We start from the raw sequence: 24134 nt of genomic DNA, 5'->3' as shown, positions 1-24134 counted from the left end.
GCCGTTTTTCATTGACTCTATAGAAAACAGCTCCAAAAACGGCCGTAAAAAACTCAGCGAAAAACGGCACGAAAATCGTGTTTGCCCTTGAAATCAGCTCCATATTTTCAGAAGTTTTTGAGTTTGCGTGTGAACATACTCTTATTGTTTTCCCTAATTTGACACTTGTCAGTATAGGGCTGCGGCATTTATTGTTCAGGCACTTGCACTTTGCTGTATTTACCTATGCATTTCTTTCTATAGGAGGTTTTTAGTATTTATGTGTGGGGATTCTTGCATCATGGTAATGTCGTTCCATCTTATATTCTGTATTTTATCTTGTATCTAATAAAGATGTTGTATTTTGCATTATACTGGTTATCCTGCCTGTATTTTGTGATAGGAGTATTAGATTTGCTATTCAGGTGGGATCAATTATTGGTGATTTTTGAGTCCTCTTTTGGAGAAAATGATGTAATAGGTGTATAAATATAAAATTAGGAGTTCTTAAGTGACATAAATTATGATCAGTAACATTGTGCTTAAATTTCATACATCTACTTATGTTATTTCATTGCAACTTCTGCTGATGTTACTGATGGTGGGGTTACAGAACTGGAGGAGAATATTTCTCATTACTATGATGATTATTATTTATATGCACCATTATCTTCCATTGCAATGCATTCACTTACACTTACTAAATGAAATAACCCAATCCTTCAAATAATTATATAGTACTAATAATTTGTAGAAAAGCTTCAATGATACAAAAATTATTCAGGAGAGTGTATAAATATATATTGCAAATAACACTATGTTTGCAACTTTATACATTTTTATTATATATTATTTTTACTTTTTGAGATACAGCTGCTCTGTATTCTCTCTGCCGAGGAGCTGTATCGTTTGCTAAATCCTGTTCCCGTCAGGTCCGCAGGACTGACGGGTTCAGTGAGAGCGTGTCCTGCATGTCTCTGACACGCAAGATCCACCTGTGATCTAAGTTCATAACCCGCTGACACTGAATCCGTCAGGTCCAGGGGAATGACTGATTCAGATCATAGAAAACTATACAGCTGCTCTGTATAGAGAATACAGAGCAGCTGTATCTCAAAAAGTAAAAATAATTTTTAACAAAAGCTATTTATAAAGTTGCACCAATCACACTGATTGACCTTTTTACAAAAAATAAAGAAAAATGACTTTCAAAAGTTTGCATAGCCTTTAAAGTAAAATTTCCCCTTTTAGTAAACCTTTGTTTAAATATTAGGTAATATAAAACAAGTATTTGTTAAGTTACAGTACATCTATCTTTTTCGCAGTATGGAATAAGTATATACATATGATATAAGGTATCTTTTGAAGCCATGAGAAGCTAAGTTCTTAGGAATTTGATGTCCAACAGTCATTGATTTTCAATCGCAAGCCAATAGTGTTCAGAAATATGAGGAAAGGAAGTCTAAATAAAACATATAATCAAATTGCATTTCCTTTTCTTAAGAATTTTTCTTTTACGCATTAGTATATATTGTGTTATTTCTCTCCATCTGTTCCAATTACATTCTAGACATTCGTTATTTTACACTGTGGAGAGAACACAAAATTACAGAGCAGGTCACTCTACAACTTCTCCATTGTCCGTGTTCCTTGAGGCTTAGAATATAATTGCTCAGCTTTCAGTCTTGAAAATAGATTTCAAATGAACAACATTTAAATTTAAGAACTAAAAGTACCCGAAAGTGCTTTCCCGATCCCAGGTCAGTCTTTATTATCACTTAGAACAGCCTAGAAAGCATTTCTTGAGAATGCACGGGGTCCATTCATACATCTACCACTGGATTATATGTTCCTGCTCTTCAGACTTGGCATTAATTACATATTTTATATAAGATTTCAAGCACATTTTAAAGTGTTTATACAGTTTCTGTTGGGATTAAATCCAAACAAGTAATTTACAGGTATAAAGCTATTCTTACAAGGAGCTACAAATGCAAATTCTAAGTTAATGATATGGTTCTGCTGGAGTTTAACATTAAAAGCTCAAATGATCTGCCAAATGGAAACTTAAAACAACACTATTAGTTGTTTATTACAACCAAATCGCACTGGTTATCTAATTTAGGTCTAATGAGCATGGCTATATCAGACAATAAGAAAAAATATATATGTATGCTCACCTCGCTGCTCATCTTTGCTTCTCCCCTCTGGCTCCCTCAGCTTTCAGCGACTCATACAATGTACTGACACCGGGCAGCTTTACGACATTGTAGGTAACAAAGAACTCAGTGTTGCTTCGCATATAAGGCCCAGACGCTGCTCAATGTCAGGACCTTGTATGGACCGCAGCGTGGTAAGGAAGCCTAAGGAGATCCGGAGGGGAGAAGTGGAGTGGTGAGGGGAGTATAATTTTTTGGGTTTTACGTCCGATTGAGTGGGAGAGGAGTGGATTAATGCCGTACAGCCAAGGTCGTTAAGCCACAATTGTGACGCACGGCCACCAGAAAGCTGCAAGATTGCGTCTCTTAATAAATCTGTCGCATCTTACTCCAGCGGAGCGAAAAATGCTAAGACTGGTGTATGAAACACCAGTCTTAGTTAATCTACCCCTCTGCTTCTAAAGCACTATACAGCAGTACATAAAGTCCCTATTGTTTTTTTGTATAGAGCCGTAGGGGACTCCATGTACCATTTAAAGGGAAGGTGTCATGATTTATTTTATTTTTTTATTATTATATTGCTTTTAATATAATGTAAACAAAATTTTTGTCGTCACATTCTACTTTTTAATGTATTTATACTTTTACTTCTCTATGGGGCTGCCATTTTTTATTCATCTCTGTATGTGTCGATTAACGACACATACAGAGATGGAATACGGCAGCTACAATGCATAGGGCACAATGAATGGCTCCCGACCATTGCCTCTGCTATCTGGCTCTATACTGCGCAGACGCAGGCCAGAGTCACACAGCAGAGAAGCTGTTTGTAGGGAGATAGCAGGCGCCATTATGAAGACCAGCTGCACTCCAGGTAAGGTGTGTGTCTCTGTCTGTCCCTCTCTTTCTCACAGACCTCCGCTCTCGTGACCCCCGATGGGTCCCCCCGACGGCCCCCTCACCCGACGAGACCCCCCCGACATCCCCCCTGTGGCTAGATGTATTGTCAGTGTGGACGGTGTGCGGAGCTAAGCTTGTCAGATGTAGCAGAGCTGAGTGTGTGTGTCTGTGTAGCATAGCTGAGTGTGTGTCTGTGTAGCAGAGCTGAGTGTGTCTGTGTAGCAGAGCTGAGTGTGTGTGTGTCTGTGTAGCAGAGCTGAGTGTGTGTGTCTGTGTAGCAGAGCTGAGTGTGTGTGTCTGTGTATCAGAGCTGCGTGTGTGTGTGTGAGTGTGTGATAGCTGCTTTTCAGCTGTTTTGAAGAATCAGCGGCGAGCACCCCCCCATACACACACACACACACACAATTCCACCTAAACATGCACCTACACCACACACAACCCACCCACTGTTCTTTTTTACGCAACACGTTTTTTAAAAACGCTTGCATAAAAAACTAACGGCTCGCTTTCCCATTGACTCAACATTTCTTTATTTACACAACGTTTTTTTTTAAAAACGCGTGTGTAAAAAGCGCATTGTATGTACTAGCAGCTCACTTTACCAATTATGTCAAAAAAAAGCGTAATCAAGCGTTTTTTACGGCCGTAAAAAACGCAGCCAAAAATGCGAGTTTGATTAAAAAATTGCTGAAAATCAGGAGCTGTTTTCCCTTTGTTTAGTAAGCGTGTGAACATACCCTTGGGCTTTTGGTGTATCCTATAGCTTCTGCATTTGTAAAATCACACCCAAAATGGCAGCCGGACACTGCTTAGCAATTTGAAGACACCTTTTCCGGGCTTGTAGGAGGGGTGGGGGGGTAAGATTCCATCCCACATTTCCGGTAGCTGGGAGTCAGGTTGCGTTGCCTTATTCACCTTGCTGTAATTCTGAGAAATGCTCCTTCTGGTGGCCAACATAGGAAACCATGTCAAATTATTATTACATTTTTAATACTTTCCACCATGTGGAAGAAAAAAAAAAATACAGCAAAAAACTTAAAATATAATAGAAATAAGTAACTTACTTAAAAAAAAAAAAGGTTTAATTCGCGACACATTCCCCTTAAGGTAGTAGTAATGTTGCGGCATGTCAAGAGTTTTAGCATGGTAAAAGCTGTCCATAGTAGTGGGCTACAGTCTCTGCTGAATGGGCTTTATCGGCTTTGATGCCCTGGGCACCTGGAGCTTGTAAAGGCAATCCCACACTTTATTCTCAAACAGATACAGGTAGCTGCATGGACACTCTTTGGTGGTGGTAATCTGGCATTTTTGCACGGAAGAATTGTGTTATTGGAGAACTGTATTGCCCAGAATAGGGGAGGGATGTAAAAAAAAGGTACTGCACAGGGAAACGTCCAACCTAAGACTGGCCATGTCCTTTTCATTCACATACAATTCTCCATGATTCTTCTTGGTGAAGTACTCTAATGCAGGGTGCACCAGACGGCAACATGCACCAAAGACACATTTTACATTTATGCTGCCGTGATATTATTTATGGGAATGGGAATGTGAATGTGACAACCTTGCAGTCATTTTCATGAAATTGTAGTTGATTCTTACCATTAAAATATTGAATTGCTGAGAGATGAGAGCAATAAGGTAGGATGTGTTTATGTATCTTGGATTAAGATTGTGTTGAGTCTTCTATGTTTAGTGTTAAGTACTGCTTGGAGAGAAGATACGAAAAGTGGCCCAATTTGAGGTGGCTTTTAGACTTCCAGTGTGCTAGTTCTTAGGAGAAATGGTTGAAATTGTTATTATAGAAGATATCTCATTTTGGATGACAAGTATTTCATTTTTATGACCAGGTTTTTTTTGGCAGTATAATAAAACAAGCATTTAAAAAGTAGATCCTAAGTAGCATATGTAAACATAAAAGCCCTAAAGCCATAAGAGTAGGAGACAATCATATTCCAGTGTCCAATACCACACTTTTCCATTATCACACTTTTACAACTCTTGATCTATCTTCCTCAGGATTTACCCAACCGGAATTCAGGGGGCCTTCAATAGATCAATCAGAAAGGTGAGAACCACATCCCGCTGACAAGAGAAAGTATCCTACAGCATTAGATATAAGCAATACAGCAATAGAATAAAGGTATTTGGTAAGAAAGTTAAAACTGCCAGATCAACACCATCCATGAGTTCAGAAAGGCTCCTTCCTGTCTTTTCCACCTTGTTACATTTCCACCCATCCCTGCAAATGCAATCTCTTTTCCTGCATTACCTCCCAGCACTTAATCCAAACATCGTTTCAAATGCTTATGTACTGTCTAATTCAGATTCACATTTCTCCCCATTAAATAGAGATCACCCTATTCCAGGAGGGCTACATTTTCCTGCTATGGAGCACTATGTTTTGGTTATATAAAGGGATGCCTAAATATGAGAATGAGAACACAGATTTTCTGCATGGCTGTGACTTCAGCCCTAGTGTATGTTTTTAAGTCATCTGATTCACTTATTGAATTCATTAAAAATTAAATAAATTCCTTAGATTAAATATATTTCAACTACGTTCATTTCAAGCAGGCCTTGACTATTTCCATTTGTTCAGACAATTTTAAGTCTTAATAACAACATTCCTTCCCATCTCCGCAGAATAATAATCAGCATGAAATTGATTTGATTGAGGGTCTGTTCCTGCTTCTTGGTTGCACTAGAACATAAATAATTTTCCTGCTTGCCGGCTCACAATTGCCTCCAGCATTTTCACTGCCAAATGCATTTCATTCTGCTAAAAAACTAGGAAAGGAAATAACACTTTTATTCTACTTTGAAATGGTTTGCTTTTCTCAGATGCAAAAACAAGTCTCTCAGAGGACCAAGATAAACCGGAACAACAATTTGATTTTTTTGGTTATATCGTTATCATTAATCATATCTATCAGAATTACAAAATTGACCAATGCAAAAGCAAGACTTTTGAGGATTGCTGACAATGTAATATAAGGTGGAACAGGGTACCCTAACACAAGGCCCATACACTTCCCTTTGCTTGCAGAATAGTGATATGGTCAATGGCAGTAGAAATCCTGAGAAAGTAAGAGTAATGATTGTACTCTGTGCTCTCATTGGACAGAGTTGCAACGCTGATGGCTCAGTCCATTGATGAGCAGTTTTGGGAATGTTGGCCACCAGTCTACAATAGCCCATTCACACTCTGTTCCTCCGTTATTCCTCCTGTAAATGTATGAATAAATTGACAACTGAGCTTCACCATTCCTCTTGTCAAAGGGGTGTGTCTCTACATAGTCTGATTGTATCTAATCAGTGCTCAGAGTGTCAGAATAATAATAATAATAATAATAATAATAATAATAATAATCAATAGTTGTTAATTTATTCATATAATTCCAGGAGGAATAAGAGAAGAGCACAATGCAGAGTTCTAAGAAAAGATGCTCCACAATTGTTAGTGTAACAGAAATGTCAGGAGAGCTGACAGGTAATCTTTAAATCATTATTTCACAAATGATTTATATACAGCTCCTACTGAGTTTTCGAGAATCATATATAAAATAAAGATTTGAATGATGGGTACACAAAAAATTCTAAATGCAGCTGTTAATCAGAACTGGGTATAAGGCCTGCTGATGGTACTTGCAAACTTTCTCACTACATGTAGATTTGATCACAAAGGGTCAGTTCACACGTTGCATAAATACTGTGTTTTTTCCAAAACGGAATTCGTTGTGGAAAATCCGCAGCAAATACAGTAGCAGCAAAGTGGATGAGATAAAACAAATCTCATCCACACTCTGCGTAAATACTGAGTGGAAAAACCGCTTAGAATTTGACCTGCGGTGCGGAATTTTGTTCCGCAGCATGTCAATTGTATTTGGGTTAACCCTGCTTTTTTGTTGCAAGTTTTAATTCAATGGGGAGGTAAATCCCACAACAGATAGCAGTTGTTGCATTTTTTTGCGGCGGATTCGCAGCGATTCCGCCGCAAGAAATGCAAGTAAAACGAAAAATCTCATACTTACCGAGAAGTCTGTGTTCCTCCCTCCAGCACGGCATTATACAACCTCATACCAGGAGGCCAGCCTGGATGACATCAGAGGGATGGCCTCCTGGGATGACGCTTCATCTCATCTGACCGCCGCTGCAGCCAATAATAGTGAAATGAATGAAATTAAATTTCATCCCAGGAGGCCTGCCTGCTAGCAGGCCGGCTAAGTTCTGCAGTTTTCCACAGCGGACATTCCGGACGAAAAACTGCACCACAGTTTGGTGCGCTTTTTCACCTTGAATTCCCTGCGGCGCACAGGGCGGATACGCTGCGTGCCATTACGCAGCGTAATCGCCCCATGTGAACACAGCCAAATAGTTCTCCAGGTGAACCTATGTTTTAAAAGGGTTGTCTCATCAGAGACAATCCCTTTCAGATTGGAACTGCCATTGTGATCAGCTGATTGCCACGGGCATGGCGCCCAGCACTCCAGCAAACTGTTGACTTTGCACAGGTAGCCACAACCAGCAAGACATTTCTTCTGCTGATGATTGGCCATCCTTGAAATAAATAAATAAATGGCTCAAGTCCACCAAAGGCTCCAGAGGGAACCCCCATCTTTTATGTCAAATTGCCTTCATAGGGTATATGGACAAGGGTTATGTTCATGAGAAAAGCCCTTTATGGATAAGTGATTACATGATATGGAAAAGATATTGTACTTGAATTTCTTTACGTCACAACTGACCTTTTTTTGTCTGTTTCTTCAAATCAATGCCCATGTCTGAGAAAGAGTTTCCTGAAATGAAAGTTGGGGGGCATGGCCACGACGTGGACCCGAACGGATGCTTGCTAACAGAGCTTCGCTGATCAAGGGAGAAAATCAACCTCCATCCTCCCTTCTCATGATTCCAAAAGCACTAAAACCACCAATGATACAAGCGCCGCCTTGTGGGGATCAAATTGACACCTGTTCTGCATAGATCGGAGAATTTGGTGAGTTGCGGCCTAACACTCTGGCCGAATCCCTGGGCTCGATTTTGAAGCGCTGTGGAGTGCTGTGTAACGGCACTCATTCATATCGCTGATGGAAACCTTAAAGATACTATAAAGGTGTAATGGCAGAGGGTAGGGAGACGGACAAGTGAGCCCTAATCTACCCGCCACTCTGTCCCTGCCTACTGCAACGACCCGCCCTAGGCGACGGGGTACAACTGGGCGGCGGTCCCTGCGCTCAGTAAGTGCACGACAAACACGACAAACATACAAGGAACACAAGCAAGGAAAAGGGGCCGTTGCCCACGGCAACACCGTGAGCAACCAGAGTGGTGAACGAGCCGAGTCAAGCCAGGAGTGTGCGAGGTACAAAACGAAAACCAGAAGAGTAGTCGGTAAGCCAGGGTCTGTATGGAGCAGGATCAAAAATAGCAGGAGCTGTAGCTGGGCCAGGAAACCACAAGGAGGGAAACACAAGCAATAACAAGCACCGAGGGACAGGAAGTGCAGGCTTAAATAGACCGAGGGCGGGAGCTAGCTGAGTCTGGCCAGGTTACGATAGGCTCTCCCACTCCTAAGCCTGCCAGCCTGAATGGTGGAAGCAGGAGTCAGTCTCAGGGAAGTATTCTCAGGTGCTGACTGATTAGTTCTGGGAGTTAACCCCGCTGTGCCTGGCAGATCCTTTACAGTACCCCCCCTTTTATGAGGGGCCACCGGACCCTTTCTAAGTGGACCTGGCTTACTGGGGAAACGCAGGTGGAACCTCCTGACCAATACCCCAGCGTGAACATCCCGGGCGGGTACCCAAGTCCTCTCCTCGGGCCCGTATCCTCTCCAATGGACCAGGTACTGGAGGGAGCCTTGGACCATCTTGCTGTCCACAATCCTGGCCACCTCGAATTCCACCCCCTCCGGGGTGAGGATGGGAACAGGAGGTCTCCTCGAGGGAGCCAAGGACGGGGAGCAGCGTTTGAGGAGGGAGGCATGAAACACGTCGTGTATCCGAAAAGACGGGGGTAACTCCAGCCGGAAGGAGACAGGATTGAGGACCTCAATGACCTTATACGGCCCAATAAACCGGGGAGCAAACTTCTTGGACGGAACCTTGAGACGCAAGTTCCTAGACGACAACCACACCAGATCCCCGACCATAAACAGGGGGTTAGCAGAACGTTTTTTATCAGCCTGAGTTTTTTGTACGCTCTGGGACACCTCTAGGTTTTTCTGAACCTGGGCCCAGACTGTGCACAGTTCCCGATGAACGACCTCTACCTCAGGATTGTTGGAACTACCAGGTGAAACGGAGGAGAACCGTGGATTAAACCCAAAATTACAAAAAAAAAGGAGAGACCCCTGACAAGTTACTGACCCGGTTATTAAGGGAAAATTCGGCGAGGGGAATGAAAGAGACCCAATCAAATTGACAGTCAGAGACAAAACACCTTAAGTATTGTTCTAGGGATTGATTAGTCCTCTCCGTTTGGCCATTGGTTTCAGGATGGAAGGCAGAGGAGAAGGACAGATCAATCCCCAACTTCATACAGAAGGCTCTCCAAAACAATGAAACAAATTGTACCCCTCTGTCCGAAACAATATTGACAGGGACCCCATGGAGACGCAGGATGTGTTTGACAAACAAGGTAGCCAACGTTTTGGCGTTGGGTAGTTTCTTGAGGGGCACAAAGTGGCACATCTTACTGAAGCGGTCCACCACCACCCACACCACCGACTTGCCTTGGGATGGAGGAAAATCGGTGATAAAATCCATGGAGATATGTGTCCAAGGTCTCTGGGGAATGGGCAACGAACGCAGTAAGCCCGCTGGTCGGGACCTGGGAGTCTTGGACCTAGCACAAACCTCACAAGCGGCGACGTAGGCCTTAACGTCTTTAGGCAACCCAGGCCACCAATAATTTCTGGTAATGAGGTGTTTGGTACCCAGGATGCCTGGATGGCCAGATAGTGCGGAGTCATGATTTTCCCTAAGTACCCTTAGCCGGAATTGCAGGGGAACAAACAGCTTGTTCTCAGGAAGGTTCCCGGGAGCTGCACCTTGATCAGCAGCAATTTCAGAGACTAAATCAGAATCGATCGAGGAAATGATTATACCTGGAGGCAAAATACAAGCAGGATCTTCCTCCGAAGGAGGGCTGGCCATGAAGCTACGCGACAGTGCATCAGCCTTAATATTTTTAGACCCAGCCCTATAGGTAACCAAAAAATTGAATCTGGTAAAAAATAACGCCCATCGAGCTTGTCTCGGGTTTAGCCTCCGGGCAGATTCTAGGAAAACCAGATTCTTGTGGTCGGTAAGGACCGTTACCTGGTGCCTAGCCCCCTCCAGGAAGTGGCGCCACTCTTCAAATGCCCATTTAATGGCTAAGAGTTCGCGGTTGCCAATATCATAGTTACTTTCAGTTGGCGAAAACTTCCTGGAGAAGTAGGCACAGGGGCGGAGATGGGTGAGGGAGCTGGTACCCTGGGACAAGACAGCCCCCACTCCCACCTCAGATGCGTCAACTTCCACGATAAATGGCTCCATTTGGTTGGGCTGAACCAGCACCGGGGCCGAGACAAAGCACTTCTTAAGGACCTCAAAAGCCTGGACAGCCTCAGGAGGCCAGTGGAGGAGATCAGCACCTTTGCGAGTGAGGTCCGTAAGGGGCTTAGCGATGACCGAGAAGTTAGCAATAAATCTCCTGTAATAATTAGCGAACCCCAAAAAACACTGTAACGCCTTCAGGGAGGCAGGTTGGACCCATTCCGCCACAGCCTGAACCTTGGCGGGGTCCATGCGGAATTCATGAGGAGTGAGGATTTGACCCAAAAATGGAATCTCCTGTACCCCAAACACACATTTTTCGGTTTTGGCAAACAGTTTATTTTCCCGAAGGACCTGGAGCACCTTCCTGACATGCTCCACGTGGGAGGACCAGTCCTTGGAAAACACCAGTATGTCATCAAGGTACACTACCAGAAAAATCCCCAGGTAATTTCTCAAAATCTCATTTATGAAATTCTGGAAGACCGCAGGGGCATTACACAACCCAAAGGGCATGACTAGGTATTCGAAATGGCCTTCGGGCGTGTTAAACGCAGTCTTCCACTCACCCCCCTCTTTGATGCGAATAAGGTTATACGCCCCCCGTAGATCCAATTTAGAAAACCATTGGGCCCCCTGAACCTGATTAAAGAGATCAGGAATCAAAGGAAGGGGATACTGGTTCCTTACCGTGACCTTATTCAGGCCACGGTAGTCAATGCATGGCCTAAGACCACCATCCTTCTTCCCCACGAAGAAGAAGCCAGCACCTACCGGAGAAGAAGAGGGACGAATGTAACCCTTGGCCAGGGATTCCTGGATATACACTCTCATAGCTTCACGTTCGGGACAAGAAAGATTAAATATCCTACCCTTAGGAAGCTTAGCTCCTGGTACCAATTCGATAGCGCAATCGTATTCTCTATGAGGAGGTAACACTTCGGAGGCCTCCCTAGAGAAAACATCAGCGAAGTCCTGAACAAACTCGGGTAGCGTATTCGCCTCCTTAGGGGGAGAAATAGAATTAACAGAAAAACATGACGTACAACATTCATTACCCCATTTGGTTAGCTCCCCAGTATTCCAGTCAAACGTAGGATTATGCAACTGCAACCAGGGAAGACCTAGAACCAAATCGTACGATAATCCCTGCATCAACGGTACAGAGCATTGCTCCAAATGCATGGAGCCAACAAGGAGTTCAAAAACAGGGGTATGCTGTGTAAAATAACCATTAGCAAGAGGAGTGGCGTCGATACCCACTACCGGGACAGGTTTAGGCAAATCAATAAGAGGCATAGCAAGGGACATAGCAAATTCCACAGACATGATATTAGTAGAGGACCCTGAATCCACGAAGGCACTGCCGGTAGCAGACCTACCACCAAAAGAGACCTGAAAGTGAAGCAAGATCTTAGTACGTTTCATATTTACTGGAAATACCTGTGCGCCCAAGTGACCTCCCCGATGATCACTTAGACGCGGAAGTTCTCTGGCTGCAACCTTACGCTTAGGACAGTTGTTCACTTGATGCTTGTCGTCCCCACAGTAGAAGCAGAGACCATTCTTCCTGCGGAATTCTCTACGTTGTTGGGGGGACACGGAGGCCCCGAGTTGCATAGGTATCTCTGAATCTTTCGGGGAGGAACGAAGCAACGGAGCTTCGGGAGGCATCATGGGGGAGTCGGAGGAGAAAACACATAAACGTTCACGTTGTAGTTCCCTGAGACGTCGGTCAAGTCGTATCGCTAAAGCCATAACCTGGTCTAGGGAGTCAGAAGAGGGATAGCTAACTAGCAGGTCTTTCAGGGCATTCGACAGACCCAACCTAAACTGGCACCTTAAGGCAGGGTCATTCCACCGAGAAGCTACGCACCACTTCCGAAAGTCAGAGCAATACTCCTCAACAGGTCTCTTACCCTGACTTAAGGTCACCAGCTGACTCTCGGCAAAGGCAGTCCTGTCAGTCTCGTCATAAATAAGTCCGAGAGCAGAAAAGAAACAATCAACGGAGGAAAGTTCAGGGGCGTCAGGAGCCAAGGAGAAGGCCCACTCTTGGGGCCCTTCCTGGAGCCGGGACATAATTATACCCACTCGTTGGCTCTCAGAACCTGAGGAATGAGGCTTTAAACGAAAGTAAAGCCTACAACTCTCCCGAAAGGAGAGAAAAGCCCTCCGGTCCCCTGAGAACCGGTCGGGCAACTTGAGGTGGGGTTCAAGAGGTGCGGTGAGGGGAACTACCAGGGTAGCATCAGGCTGGTTGACCCTCTGAGCCAGGGCCTGGACCTGTAGGGAGAGACCCTGCATTTGCTGAGCCAGGGTCTCACGGGGATCCATAGTGGTGTCAGGGACCAGGGGTAGACTAGGTATGGGCTTGTTATTATGTAATGGCAGAGGGTAGGGAGACGGACAAGTGAGCCCTAATCTACCCGCCACTCTGTCCCTGCCTACTGCAACGACCCGCCCTAGGCGACGGGGTACATCTGGGCGGCGGTCCCTGCGCTCAGTAAGTGCACGACAAACACGACAAACATACAAGGAACACAAGCAAGGAAAAGGGGCCGTTGCCCACGGCAACACCGTGAGCAACCAGAGTGGTGAACGAGCCGAGTCAAGCCAGGAGTGTGCGAGGTACAAAACGAAAAGCAGAAGAGTAGTCGGTAAGCCAGGGTCTGTATGGAGCAGGATCAAAAATAGCAGGAGCTGTAGCTGGGCCAGGAAACCACAAGGAGGGAAACACAAGCAATAACAAGCACCGAGGGACAGGAAGTGCAGGCTTAAATAGACCGAGGGCGGGAGCTAGCTGAGTCTGGCCAGGTTACGATAGGCTCTCCCACTCCTAAGCCTGCCAGCCTGAATGGTGGAAGCAGGAGTCAGTCTCAGGGAAGTATTCTCAGGTGCTGACTGATTAGTTCTGGGAGTTAACCCCGCTGTGCCTGGCAGATCCTTTACAAAAGGTTTACTTGGCCTCCCCACTGGCCTTCAACTCTAACTAAATCTAAAAATCTATCCAACACCTCTCATACAAAAAGAAGCACTTGATGTGTTGATGTGGTGAGGCCTTGCACGCTGGCCGAAGCCCCATGCTCGATTTTGAGGCACTGTGTAACGTTGTGTAGCGACATTCAACTATACCAGTAACTTCAAGTAAGCACAGAGGCTTACACATTTTCCAACCTTAGCCTCCATTCTACCTAAGTAGAACTAAGCAACCGGTGAATTGCATCCCAGCACGCTGGCCAAAATCCCCGGGCTCGATTTTGAAGCGCTGTGTAACGGGACTCACCTTTTTCACTGACTGACTTCAGTTCAATTTAAAAGTTTACCCGATCTCACTCCTTAACTCTCACTCTTCCTAAAGCTTCTGATATACACCAATACCACACTGTTCAAAGGTGTGGCCCATAAAGTCTACCGCAAAACTTTATACACATATTGTCTTCTAAGCGGATCAAAAGAGGTGGTGAACTGTTTACTTTCAAATCTACACCGACCCACAAGGTGGACTACAAATACTATTGTGAGATCGACAATATTGTATTGCAATCTGATATTAATGGAAATCCACTTGAAGTCGCATTGAGTACAAGAGCCAGTGTCAAATAATATATATATTTCCTCTTGTCCCTGCGAAATGACTTATAAATACTCAAAATGACTTTGACCTTCTCGCTAACCTACTCGGGAAACTGCAGATCTTTTAGAACAACTACAGATACTAGAAAAACTCAATAAAACAAACAAAAAAACAACACTTACAAAAAGTCCCCTAATGTATATGATGACTAGAAGGAAGAGCAGGGCACTATCTAATTGCCATACCGAATTTTTCTTGCCACAAGATAACAAAGTTCAAACCACACCAAAAGTAGAGCGGATGGACCATTCTCTATCATCATCTTCAGAAGACGACCATTGTTTTCCAAAAGCAACCTCTTCTTCACAATGAAGTACTGCCTGACAACCTTACTAAACTTATGGCTCACATTCCATTGTCATCTAATGCAGTAACAGTAGACCTAAAGAAAGAAATGCTGGTAGCGTTAAAAGGGTCCTTACATTCCGACATGAATAAAATGATGCAGAAATTCAACTCTCGAGTGGAAGAGATGGACAAAAAAGTGTCAAACATATCAAAGTGAAAATGGGAGAATTTTCCTCTGCACATAACAATTTGGTGGACGCACACAATGCCATGGCAGATGAACTTGAGGCAATTAAAGCCAAACTTGCAGATAAAGAAGACAGGTCTAACAGAAATAATATTAAGTTTAGAGGCATCCCTGAAACTGTTCCAAACAGTGAATTTACATCCTTCCCTCAAAAACGTATAAAGACCTTGCTTCCGTCACCATCCAATCCTGATCTAATGATAGACAGAGCCGACAGACTGCCGAAACCAGATTTTCTTCCAGAAAACAAACCAAGAGACGTCCTAGCTCGTAACCATTTCTGCAAAATTAAAGATGACCTGATGGCGGTTGTGAGGAAAAATTTTAACCTCCCCGACCCATTTTCTGGCATTCAGCTCTTCACTGATCTCTCACAGGCTACCATCAAAGAGCGGAAAAAATGTAATCCTTTGACCACCTTTGTAAGAAACAACAATATTCCATATAAATGGGGATTCCCAAATAAACTAATACTCAACAAAGCGGGCTCCACCTACTTAATAAGATCAGTGGAAGAGGGACAAAATCTTCTAAAGAAATGGAGCATCAACTACCCAGAAATACAGAAATTTACTACATCGGCTCCATTAGCCAAGATGCCTGGAGACTGGTCTAAACAATAAAAAAAAAACCTGATTGATATCCTTCCCGATAGGTTACCGAACTCTATGATCTACTCTACATACATTGTCGAAATGACAGCATTGACCCCTATGATAAAGCAGGCTTTAAGTCTGCATACTGATTTTCTTTTCTTGTCTATGTTGTTTTATCTTACTGTTTTTTAAAGGTTCATCCCAATATGTCACTTAAGTCATGGGTGCAGCAGGGAATAAACTCAATAGCCGATCTGAATGAAATCACAAATCAATACCCATACGGTGATGCCCGTTCTTTAAAACGCTCATATATGACTAATTGTATCGTCCATTGACTAATTTTACTCATAGTAGACCTCCACTCAGGGTACTTTTCTTTTTGCCAGCAGGAGAGTTACAACAAAGAGTAATTCTCTGTTTGGACGGCCTGGCGCATGCATGCAGCCCATTTTTATCAATGGGTGCCATGTAATGCTTAATTTGTTTTGCAAAGTTGCTGGTTTCTTGCCGGTGCAATCCCTTTGCAATAACGGCTGATCTTGCTGCTGTGATCCCTGTGATCAGGTTATCATTAGGAAACCTGTATTGTGTTTAGGGTTTGCCCAAATAGGACAACATTCAATTGGTATGCATAAATCTCATTTTGAAACACGGAAAAGTACATGCACATGGCTGGGTGATGCCTTTGAATCTAGGTGTATTTTTGTTGTTGATACAATGATAAACTGTATATATTATTCTTCAGTGTTTTCTGTGTTTATACAGTTTTTTATATATATATATGTATATATATATATATTTATTGTATTTTTTATTTTTTTATCAACATCTAAACTAGGAATGTATTTTCATTCCTTTTACTCTCTATAGACTTTCATCCAACTGACAAACCTGTGATATGCGCCGTCATTCTGCAATAACTGATTCTCATTTATTATTTACACAATCCCAACCTTCCTCTAGAATAGAGCTTGGTTTATATTCAGACTATTCTACTGACTGCAGTTATGGTAAGTGCACAGCTTAGGCACCCTCCACTTGTCTAGTCAAGGGCATGGCATGCATCACAAAAACTGCTCAGCTCCTTCAAAAATGAGGGCATGACAGCAGCAGGCACAGCACAGCTGTTCTTAATACAGGTGAGGAGAAAGTCAGCTCAGATCAGAAAGCATAGTGACAGGCTCCCCTGGGGTGCAAACACTACACGAAACGGCAAATAAGTCAGGTAGTAACCCTATTCCTTCTAGAAGGATCTGTGCTGCAGCACATAGCATTGTAAAACACCAGCTTTCCTTTCTTCATAAGGAACAATATCTTCTATTATGTTTTTTTCTTTTTAATGAACACATCTTACAGGTACATTAACATTCCTAGAGCAGTATGCATTGAACTATATGGAGAAACTCTTCTCTATATGTTCTCTAAATAGTTAATTGCATTAATTAAAAAAAAATAAGAAAAAATGTAAGAAAATTTATATATATATATATATATATATATATATATATATATATTCATGCTCAGTTGAGTACATAAAAGATAAGTGGTCCCGTAGCAAAGATCAAAATAGGCCCTATATTATGGTGTCATGTTTCTCCATTAGGACAAAAGGGCTATCACGGCTGTAGGGTATGTGGGCCCACTAGGACGCTCCGCCGTAGCGGAGTAGCAGCTGGCTAAACTACAATCAATGAAAGTCTTTAGAACTAGAGTACCTGTATAGAAGTTCTAAAAGACACGTGGTGTAGCAGACACATTGGCACAGATGACACTTGGCACAAATGACACTTGGTGTAGCAGATGACACTTGGCGTGACAGATGACACGTAGCTCAGAGGATGGACTCGACTCCAAAACTAGACTTCGCTCATGAACAAACACAATTACTGGATACGGGATACAGGATACGGGAACACAGGATAAAACTAAGGGACCATTTGCAATAACAAACATGGGTAGACACAACAACGCTCAGGCACAGGAAGGAGGGTAGGACAGACTTATGTAGGGCACGGTGCACAGGGATAGGCTAGGGAAAGATCTGGAGGTGCGCACTCTGGGCCTTTAAGAGGTCACCAGCGTGCTCGAGCATGCATTATGGGAGCGAGGCACAGATGGGAGCAGTACATGCCGGTGTCCCCAGGAAGGAGGAGCAGGATGCCAGCACAAAGGTAATAGATGTTGTTGGTCGCAAGGAGAAGCCGGATAGCGGAGAACGGCATCCGCCAGTGCTACAGTACCCCCCTTTACGCCCCCTCTTCTTAGGACCAGAACACAGAAGGAACCACTTAATGAGCGCAGGATTTGCTGTAGTGATTCAGGATCATGGGCTTTAGGAGGGACACATGGAAGGATTTGGGAATCTTGAGAGTCAGAGGCTGCCGTAGCTTATATGAAACAGGATTAATCTGTTGGAGAACTTCAATAGGAACAAGAAATCTGGTGGGCAAATTTGTAAGAGGGGATTTAAAAATTTTTTTCTTTAAAGGGAACCGGTCACCAGCATTTCACCTAGTGGGTGGTAGTCGGTGAAAAATAATTTCTATATAACCTATAATTGTCTTCTTAGTCGGCTCTGTAGCTTTAGTATTAGTTTTTTAGTGTTCCCACACTGTATGCAAATGAGCATAAAAGAGTCAGATCTTCATTTCAAAAGAGTCAAATCTTCATTTGAAAAGAGTCAAATCTTCATTTGAAAAGAGTCAAATCTTTATTCTTCAAGTCTTTCCGGGTTTACCCCGCCTCCTTACTTTTGATTGACAGCTCCTCGCCTTCCCCCAGCACACAAAATCCCACGCTTATGCACTGATGTCCTCTTCTGGTGTGTGCGCACAAAGGGACACCGGATTATTACGATAAAAGGCGCAAAATGTTTGCAGACCGTTATTTACAGTCAGAGGAGGAGCTTACGAGAGGGGATATCGGCAATGAACTTTTGATAGCAGCAGCCAGTGAGGGATAAGTAAAGTTCAATAGGTGAAATGCTGGTGACAGGTTCCCTTTAATGATAACCAGACTTTGGCTCCGGGAAGAAACTGGGGAGGGTTTTTTCTTTTTCTATCAGAATTTCTCTTCATGCGGTCTACCGCCTGTAGGATAGAGGACTTGGTTTTCTGCCAGATATAAAGAAAGTCTCCAAATTAAGAGTTAGCTGCAAGTATTTGAGAAGTAGCAGGCACAGGAAGAGGAACATGTGGATGTTGGCTATATACAATGAAGAACGGGGAAGAAGCAGTAGATTCACTCATGTTGTTGTTGTAGGAGAACTCGGCCCAAGGAAGGAGCTGCACCCAATTGTCGCGTTGAACAGAAATAAAAGGACGAAGATCATTTTCCAGTATTGGATTAATCCTTTTAACTCGGCTGTTAGATTGTGGGTGATACGCAGAAGAAAAGTCCAATTTCACATCAAGAAGTTTACACAGGGCTCTTCAGAATTTAGAAGTAAATTGCACACCCCGATCAGACATGATATGGAGGGGCAGTCCGTGGAGATGAAAGATATGCTGTATAATTAAATTTGCCAGACAAGGAGCAGAGGGAAGACTAGTTAGCGGGATGAAATGTGACATCTTAGAGAAGCGATCAACCACGACCCAGACAGTAGTGCAATCTGCAGAAGGAGGAAGGTCGGTGATAAAATCCATGACAATATGTTGCCAAGGTCCATCAGGAACGGGCAGAGGTTGGAGCAAACCAGCAGGCTTGGAATGAGAGGACTTGTCTTGGGCGCAATTGGTACAAGAAGCAACATAGTCCACAGCATCTCTAGGCAGCGTGGGCCACCAGTAGTGACGAGAGATAAAGTCCCGTGTCTTACGGGCACCAGAGTGCCCAGCCAGTTTGGAATTGTGCCCCAAGAGGTGAATCCTCTTCCTGTCTGCAGGACGAACAAAAGTCTATCCAGTGGGAATGTCTCTAATTTGCAGAGGGTTAAAAGCAAAAATCCTGGAAGTATCTATGATATATTGGGAAGCTCCCTCACATTTTTATCTGCAGGGCGTAAGTGGAGCAGGAACTGAAATTGGGCAAAAAACAACGACCATCTGGCTTGGTGAGAATTCAATTGTTGTGCAGACTGTAGCTATGTGAGAATTTTGTGTTCCGTATAGATGATGATGGGGTGAATAGCGCCCTCCAGCAGATGTCTACATTCCTCCAAGGTCAACTTGACGGCCAGTAACTACCGATCCCCAATTGAGTAGTTGCGCTCTGCAGGAGACAACAGTTTGGAGAAAAAGTCACAAACCACTGCCTTACCCTTGGAGTTTGCATGAAACATAAGTGCTCCAGCACCAACAGAAGAAGCATCAACTTCCAGTGAGAACTGTGGAGACACATCAGAATGGTGAAGAACTGAGGCTGAAGTGAAGGCGTTCTTGAGGCTAGTAAATGCTGACTCTGCCTCGGGAGTCCAAACCTTGGCGTTCACCCCCTTCTTAGTGAGAGCAGAGATTGAAGCAGTCAGAGACGAGAAGTTTGGGATAAACTGGCGGTAAAAATGTGCGAATCCCAGAAATTGCTGTATAGACCGAAGACCCTGTGGAAGTAGCCACACTAAGATGGACTTCATCTCTCTGGATCTATCTTGAGTCAATGATCAGAGACAATGTAGCCCAGGAAGGGCAAAGAGTTCCTCGCAAACATGCATTACTCAAGTTTTGCGTATAGGCGATTTCCCCTTAACCGCGACAGGACTTGGCGGACATGCTTCCAATGCGTTGTCGGATCTGGTGAGAAGATGTCGTCCAAATATACCACCACAGAGACATACAGTAGATCCCGGAAAATGTCATTCACAAATTCCTGAAACACAGCTGGAGTGTTACACAGACCAAAGGGCATCACGAGATACCCATAGTGACCGTCTCAGTCTTCCATTCGTCACCTTTACAGATCTGGATCAGGTTATAAGCCCGGCGTAGATCCAGCTTTGTGAAAATCTTGGCCCCACAAATTCTATAGAAGAGCTCTGAGATTAGTGGCAAGGAGTACTTGTTTTTGACAGTGATTTGGTTTAAAGCTCGGTAATCGATACATGGTTGAAGTGATCCATCGTCACCTTTACAGATCTGGATCAGGTTATAAGCCCGGCGTAGATCCAGCTTTGTGAAAATCTTGGCCCCACGAATTCTATAGAAGAACTCTGAGATTAGTGGCAAGGAGTACTTGTTTTTGATAGTGATTTGGTTTAAACCTCGGTAATTGATACATTGTTGAAGTGATCCATCTTTTTTCTTGACGAAGAAGAATCCGGCTCCGGCCAGAGAAGAAGACTTCCTAATGAACCCCCTCTCAAGGTTCTCCTTGACGTAAGCCGACATAGACTGAGTTTCTAGTAAGGAGAGAGGAAAGACCCATTCACCGGAATGGTTATCACTGCATTATGGTATAGGAGACAAAGACTTCTTGAAACTTGCAAAATCAAAAGTCTCATTAACAGATATAAAATTGTTGAATCTATTAAACTATATAGTCAGAGGGTTACAAAGAGATCTATACGGGATATTGAGTCTATAGTACTCTCGAATGGTTTATCACCGATTTACAATGAATTAACATCTGGAAATATTAATGGAAAATTTAAGTACATGCTACAATGGGAAAAAAAATTACAAAAAGAGTTTCCGTTGGATGAATGGCTGACTGCTATAAAATATACCTGTCAAAATACTAAATGTATAAATCATCTTGTAACGCTTAAGAAAAATCCACGTACGGATATATTTACATCTGAAGAAACTGGCCTAGTTTAACTCCAGTAACAACAGGTTATGTTGGGAGACTGTGGGATAACGGGTGATTTGTTACATATTTGGTGGGGCTGTGGAAAATTAAAGACCTTTTGGTCCAAAGTTTCTGCTCTAATTAATCAAATTATTGGAGAAAGTAAAGAAATTCTTACGATAGAATTAGCTTTATTAAATATGAGAATGAATCTAACCGCCAAAGAAAACAGATGGGTCTGTTGCAAAATTTTAGATGCAGCACGAAATATAATTGCATTCAACTGGAAAACAAATAAAAATCTTTCTATTACTGAAGTAATAAATAAAGTAAATACATATTTTCAGTATGAGATTGAGAAAGTCCTGGGATTAGATTGGGAGGCGGGAAATTATTTATTCCAGGAAAGATGGATGCCCTGGATAAGAAAGCAACACTTTTCAATCCTATAGTTTGTGATTCTATTCAATTTCTTTCTTTTTTCTTCTTTTTAACTTTTTCTTTTTTGTTTTCTTATTTCACTTCTATTGCTTTATTGGATAAAAAAAGCTTTGTTTATTATTATGAATTGTATATCTATAAATTTATTAATAAAAAAAAAAGGCTGAATTCACAATAGGACAATTGTAGGAACGATGAGGAGGAAGAACCTCTGACTCCTTTTTGCTAAAGACATCTGCAAAACTGGCATAATGTGGGGGTAGTCCAGAGAGTGACTGTGGCAGTGGAGACAGAATAGGACGAACCTGTGCAGGCAGCGGTGAAGACACTTGGATCCCCATTGGAGGACCTCTCTGGAACTCCAGTCGAGAACCAGAGCATGTAGACGATGCCAAGGCAGGCCCAGTAAAATAGGGTTGATAGCTTTTGGCAAGACATAGAGGGTAATCTGTTCCGAGTGGAGGATTCCGACTCGTAGTCTCAGAGGTTTACTGATGCACATTAATAGGATCGTGCAGTGGTTGCCCATTGACAGAGGCGACTGCCAGGAGTCTCTCCAGAGGAACCGTGGCCAGATGGAGACAATCTACTAGGTCCTGCTGAATAAAATTTGCAGCCGCCCCGGAGTCCAGATAAGAAGAGACAAAGTGTGATTCCTCACCAGAGACAATAGTTACAGGAATGGATAATTTGGGAGAGGATTTAGCATTTGGCGTCGCTCCACCTAGGGTTGTCTCTCCAATCAACGCTAGGTGCTGGAGTTTCCCGGCCGCTATGGACATTGACGCACAAAATGACCTTTGTGGCCATAATACAGACACAGTCCTGCAGAGCTTATGCGCTATTTTTAGATGTCTGACAATTTGAGTCTGTCCACCTGCATCGGCTCTTCAGGTGGAACAACTGAACAAGGCAGTAGGGGTCTCTGGAACTTGGGAGCCAGTCTATAGGCCCTTCTCTCCGGTGGACCTCCTGGACACGTTCCTGGATCCACATGTCGATCCGAGTTGCCAACAGAATAAGGGCATCCAGGGTGGATGGGAGGTCACGAGCCACCAGCTCATACTTAAATTGGGGACATGGTTCCTGCCAGAAAATAGCGACCAAGGCCTCATTATTCCGGGCAAGTTCCTCTGCCAGGGCATGGGACTGGATAGCATATTCTCAAACTGTCAATTCCCCTTGACGAAGGGTCAGAAGAGAGGCAGCTATGGAAAACCTCCGACCTGGTTCCTCAAAAACAGTGCAGAAAGTCTCTAGGAACAACTGTAAATTAGAGGACTTCGGACCCTCACGTTCCCAGATGGGGTTAGCCTATGCCAGGGCTTTGCTTGAAAGAAGGGAGATGATGAAAGTGACCTTGGTAACATCAGAGGGGAACAGATGAGCGTGCAATCTGAAGTGAATCTGGCATTGGTTGATAAAGCCTCTACAGATCTTAGCATCTCCATCGTAGTGAGGTGGTAGAGGCAGAGTGATTCCGGGTCCTGTACTGACAGGAGGAGCAACAGGAGGTAGTGTAGTGGAAGCAGCTGCAGAAGGAAGATCCAAGCAATTGATTATGGAGTTTACCGCCTGTACTAGTTGAGCCCGGTATGCCTGAAGGGTCACGCATGTCTGCTTGCATCATTTGGACTGCGGTCTTGGGTTGACCAGAGGGATCCATGGCCTGAGTGTACTGTCATGGCTGTGGGGTATTTGGATCCACTAGGCCGCTCCAAGCAATTGATTATGGAGTTTACCGCCTGTACTAGTTGACCCCGGCGTGCCCGAAGGGTCACGCATGTCTGCTTGCATCATTTCGACTGCGGTCTTGGGTTGACCAGCGGGATCTATGGCCTGAGTGTACTGTCACAGCTGTGGGGTATGTGGATCCACTGGGCTGCTCTACCATAGTGGATTAGCAGCTGGCCAAACTCCAGTCCATGAAAGTCTTTACAACTAGAATACCTGTATAGAAGTTTTGACAGACACGTGGCATGGCAGATTGCATGTGGCTCAGAGGATTAACTCTACTCTAACACTAGACTTTGCTCAGGAACAAACACAATTACTAGATACGGGATACAGGATATGGGAACACAGGATACAACTAAGGGACCATTTGCAATAACGAACATGGCTAGACACAACAATGATCAGGCAAGGAAGGAGGGTAGGACGGACTTATGTAGGGCAAGGTGCACAGGGATCGACTAGGGAGGGATAAAGTGGGCGCTGGCCCTGTAAGTGGTCACCAGTGGAAGCTAGGCACAGACGGGAGCAATACATGCCGGCGTCCTCAGGAAGGAGGAGCAGGACGCCTGCATAAAGGTAATAGATGGTGGCGGCTGCTTGGAATAGCCGGATAGCCGCTAACGGCGCCCCCCAGCGCTATAGTACCCCCCCTTTACGCCCCCTCTTCTTAGGACCAGAAGGAACCTCATGATGAGTGCCGGATTTGCTGTAGCGATTCAGGACCAAGGGCTTTAGGAGGGACACATGGAAGGAGTTGGGAATCTTGAGAGTTGGAGGCAGCTGTAGCTTATATGACACAGGATTAATCTGTTTGAGAACTTCAAAAGGACCAAGAAACCTGGGGGCAAATTTGTAAGAGGGGATTTTCAAACGAATATTCTT

Source organism: Rhinoderma darwinii, chromosome 8 (genome assembly GCF_050947455.1).
Source record: "Rhinoderma darwinii isolate aRhiDar2 chromosome 8, aRhiDar2.hap1, whole genome shotgun sequence".
NCBI lineage: Eukaryota > Metazoa > Chordata > Amphibia > Anura > Rhinodermatidae > Rhinoderma > Rhinoderma darwinii.
Note: the sequence above shows the minus strand (reverse complement) of the source record.